The sequence below is a fragment of the Vigna radiata genome, chromosome 4, assembly GCF_000741045.1.
Source record: "Vigna radiata var. radiata cultivar VC1973A chromosome 4, Vradiata_ver6, whole genome shotgun sequence".
Taxonomy (NCBI): domain Eukaryota; kingdom Viridiplantae; phylum Streptophyta; class Magnoliopsida; order Fabales; family Fabaceae; genus Vigna; species Vigna radiata.
In genome coordinates this window covers 2,467,954-2,472,466 of record NC_028354.1, presented here as the reverse complement: position 1 = coordinate 2,472,466, position 4,513 = coordinate 2,467,954, and the positions used below count along the sequence as shown (strand labels likewise).

The window sequence follows — 4,513 nt, the reverse complement described above, 5'->3', positions numbered from 1 at the left end:
GCAAAACAATCCTTTATTATATCGGAGACTTTCTCTAACTATGTTCTCCATGTTGCTTGCTTTTCTTCCAGCTTTTGCAATTTTCATTGGTTATTAAGATAGCGTTTCTTTTCAGGTTAATTAGGAACTATGTGTTTATTCTTCAAATGGCTCAACCTGAGTAGTATGTATGAAGTCTTCTATTCGAACCTCAAAATCAGTATACATAAAAAAGTACTATTTGTTGGTTTATGGGATTATTGGTTATCAACGGCAATCCTCTCTGAATGTTCATGAGCAGAACATTGATTTGAATTGTTGCCAATCAAATTAATCTGTTTCACTTTCATATTTGTCAATGTTTCTTGCAAACCCAATTTATTTAAATTAGTCTAATGTTGCGTTATATGGATTCGATCATGATGTCAGTAATATAATTGATTCATGTTAATTGAACTGATCTATTTCGTTCTAAAAAGTAACAAATTGTTGTTAGTAGGATATTAGGTGATTCTAGATATCTCTTTATAATTAGTATACAGAGATATTGTTTCAAATAAATAATTCAATAAATGTTTTCTTTCTTTTAAGTTAATCTTTTCAAGTTGGTATCATAGTTCCTTGACTTGGGAGTACTCTTTTTCATTTCTTTTTTATTGTCTTAGTTATGGTACCTTTCAAGGTTGTCTGCAGTACACGTATTTCCTTTAATTATTGAGGTTGCTGGAAATGCATTCAACCTGTGATTTTATCACTACTGCCGCTAGCCACTGCTATTCGCTAGAGCCTCCATTGTCTGCTGGAACCATCATCGAAGCTTTCGTTGGAGCTTTTGCTAAAGCCATCATCGAAGCTTTCATCCGAACTGTCGTCAGATCTTTCACTGGAGTTGTCTGAGTTAGCGCCAAAGCTGTTGTCAAAGTTGTGATTGTCGTCAGCGTTGTTAAAACTTTCTGTTTTATTGTTTTATTTTATTTAGGAGGGGGTTAAACAATTCCTTTTATTTATTTTAGCATGATAATTCCACTAAGTAATGCGTATCCTCCAACTTTAGATTTTGAAAATCTTGGCAAGACCCCTTCATCCTCTTCAATTAAAGAAGGAATACCTACTTCGTGCTAAAATTTAACGTCTAAAATCTCTTATGGAGTTCATCAGCAAGTCACCTTTTTGGTGCTTGCTTTCTAACCGTGATTGCTAAAAACTCAAACTCCTCTTGTTTTTGAAACTTTATGTAGGGACTTTTAGGTTTTAGACTCTAGTACAATAGATAATCTGATCTTTCATTCATCTCTTTTAACATCATACCATTATCTTTTTGGTAACAACATTATGGTTGTCAATGAGACTCCTATCCCAATAAATGAACGTAGTAACCTTTTGTCATCCTTCAGTCTTAAAGACGTTCTTTGTGTTTGAAAAGTTTACAATAATCTTATTTTTGTCCACAAATGTACCCATAACCTAAATTATTATGTATTCTTCTTTCTCACTCACTGAGTTTTTCATGATCTTGGTATCTGGAGATCGATTGGAATTGTTAAAGAACAACGAGGGTTGTAGCTTGCCACCACAACATGATAGTGGCGATTCGAGTTTCTCATGGATATGGATTTTGTGTCGAGGAATGTTGGGACAGAGTGGAGATGATGGAAAAGACCTACAAAGACTCAAAATTTTATAACACACATCCCTCCTTCAAAGGTTGACATCTTGCAGCCTAGTGAATTTGGGATTCTCCTTCATAAGAGAAAGAGCCTCAACTATTATGGAATGTGACTCTAGAAGCAGGGATGAATCGAGTCTATAAACAAATTCAAACAGTATTTACGAAAAAAAAATTCAAAGTAAAAAGCTGATAGAGAAAATGTACACAAACGATTTATATTAGTTTACTTGTGACTACGTCCAGTCTCTTAAAAAACCTACTTAAGAAATTTTACTAGTCAACACCTTTGGTCAATAATAAATGGAAGCCGAGATTTTGACACTCCTATTTTGACACAACTTTAACAACGCCACGTGTCACTTTCGTATTGGGCGAATTATTTTTAAAAAAAAAACCAGCATTTTGACGTCATGCAGTTGGAGAAAATTTGAATAATTTAATTCCATCTTTGCCCTTGTGCAGAATCATGTGATTGTAGTTATGTTTCTTCGTGTCTTCATCCGAAACCACCACTTCTTCCGATAAGTGCATTTTGTAGGGTAACGGTGTTGGGAAATCGTTTTGGGTTTCTTTTTCCGGCATTTGAGTGTCGTTCGTGGTTTGGGTTGCAGTGGAGGCTTTCGTTATCGGTGTGGGTGTGGCGTTGCGAAATGACGACTTCTTCGACGACGAGGGTAAGGGCATCGTACTATGGGTGTCATTGTTGATGGTGGGGTGTATGGATTTTGGGTTTTGTATGTCTTTTATGATTTAGGGTTTTTAAGTTTGGGTTTTTGCAATGTGTGTGCAGTTGACGGTTCGTCACTCAGTTTCGACAAAGTTCATCTCCAGTTTGAACAAACGTTTGAGTAAGGAGCAGCGTGCATTGATTGGCGGNACTCCGTTTGGGTGGTTTTTAGATTTCACTGGTAATNTTAAAGTTGGTAGGAAAATGTTGAGTGACTTAGTGTTTAAATGGGTTGATTCAAGCAGTGGTTTCTTAATTGCGGACAAAGTTGTGCCTATGAATGAGAAAGATATTTGTTTAGCTTTGGGTTTGAGTTTAGATGGGAAAGAAATAGATTTAAAGCTAGAAATGGGATGTAGTAGATGTGTGAAATACATTGGCAATAAAACAAGAGATTTGACTTTGCTATACAAATGTTTGATGAAGAAAGGAAAAAGCATTCCATGTGGTCCTTTTTGTAGCTTGTACATTTTGGTTGGTATTAGTGAGATATTAATTCCACAGCGTAATGGAAAAGTGTTTCCCATACTATTTGATATTGTTGATGATTTAAACGATTTGGGAAAATATTGTTGGGCTAGTTTAGTGTTTAGATGTTTGGTACGTGGTTTGAACAAAGCTTCAGATGCATTGAAGAAAGGAAAAGCTACAACGAACGTTTATGTCGATGGTTGCATTTACATGTTGCAAGTAAGTTATGTTTATTGATTGACGGAGTGGAAATTCAATTTGTTGTTATTGCTTCCATTAAGTTTTGGAGTAACAGTTAACATTATATATTTTTGTGTAGGCTTGGTTATTTGAGAAATTGATACCTCCCAAAGGTCCTATAGAAAAAAATCCAAGAATATTGCATTGGATGAATTTGAAGTTGGGAGACAACATACTAACAAGAGCTTTGGAAACTGGTGTGGTAAGTTGTTTGAGTGTTGACTGTTATCATTAATAAATTTCTTCTTAGTGTGGTTTTAATTGTTCAATTTCAGGTTAATGTTGATGTTGATGTTGATGTTGATGTTGGTAGAAGGAAGGATGAGAAAGANTTCAAGGATCAAGCAANAGGGAAAANTAAAGATGAAAANGCATCAACAAAGAAGGAACTTAAGAAAAACCGCAGAGAGCGGTTTATGGAAACTTTACACGAGCAACAAAGTCTTGTTGCAGAACTTAAAAGGAGGGTTCTTGTGTTGGAGGAAGAGGTNGCATTCGAGAAACNTAGACGAAGAAGACCACAGGATGGTGGAGACAATGTGNNACATGANGAACCGTCCATATCCCCTAGAGGCATGTCCCCNGGAGGCATCAGTCNGGGCGGGATCCCGTTGGGAGGCCAATCCGAACAGGGCATGTCCAGTGGTCGTCCTGCAATGAAGACATTTGTGAGGATGGGGTCACGAAGGCGTTACAAGAGTAAAGCGCTTAGGACTCCTTATGTAGGATTGGTTAGGAAGAAGTTAGACTGAGATTTGTAAATATTTGTGTAGTTATCGTGATATGCAGATTGTGTAGCATGAACAATTATTTTGTAATGTGGATTGTCTTTTCTTCAAGGTTGTAATCATGGAAGTTGCCTTTATTAAGATATTTGCATTTTAAATGGGATTTAAGGTTGTGTTTGAATTATTAATGAATGAATATTGTCATCAAACGTAGCATTACTGGATTTCAATGATGAATGAAGCAAAGGTTTGTTAAATATGACTGATTGGTGGATTTTTGTTGAAGCTTGTTGGATTCTGCAACGTAAAATGATTCTGCAGAAACAACTGCTGTAATCGTTTACAACTCACTTGTAAACGATTACACAGAAACGATTTGCATTTTTGGACACAAACCTCAACGTAGGGAGCCATGTTTTTAGTGACAGGGGACCATGTCAGAAATTGAGGTTTTCTTACAAGTGCTTGAATTGTTTTGTTTGGCAATTTGTGGTGTGAGAGATGTAGTCCCTTAGTCTGAACCTTCTTGGTTGGGTTGGGAAGGACCCCACCCTTGGTGGGAACTCACAACAGCAAAGGAAAGTGATTCTGCAGGAACAGCTGCTGTAATCGTTTACAACACAGGTGTAAACGATTACACAGAACAGAAATGCAGTTTTGGACACAAACCTCAACGTAGGGAGCCATGTTTTTGGTCTC

General features: G+C 36.6%; 1 protein-coding gene across 3 annotated transcripts in view; it reads left to right on the top strand.

Annotated features, from left to right (window-relative positions):
* LOC106758686 (uncharacterized protein At4g29660) overlaps positions 1 to 1,036 on the top strand; it is a 4,756-nt gene extending 3,720 nt beyond the window's left edge. The window contains exon 4 of one of the 3 annotated variants that reach the window (XM_022779573.1): positions 645 to 1,036. The gene's annotated coding sequence lies outside the window, so the exon portion shown is untranslated. Of the gene's footprint in view, positions 1 to 115; positions 339 to 644 lie in introns of those variants that run through there. The other 2 variants (XM_022779574.1, XM_014641642.2) reach the window with 2 other exon arrangements.
* Positions 1,037 to 4,513: the final 3,477 nt, after the last annotated feature.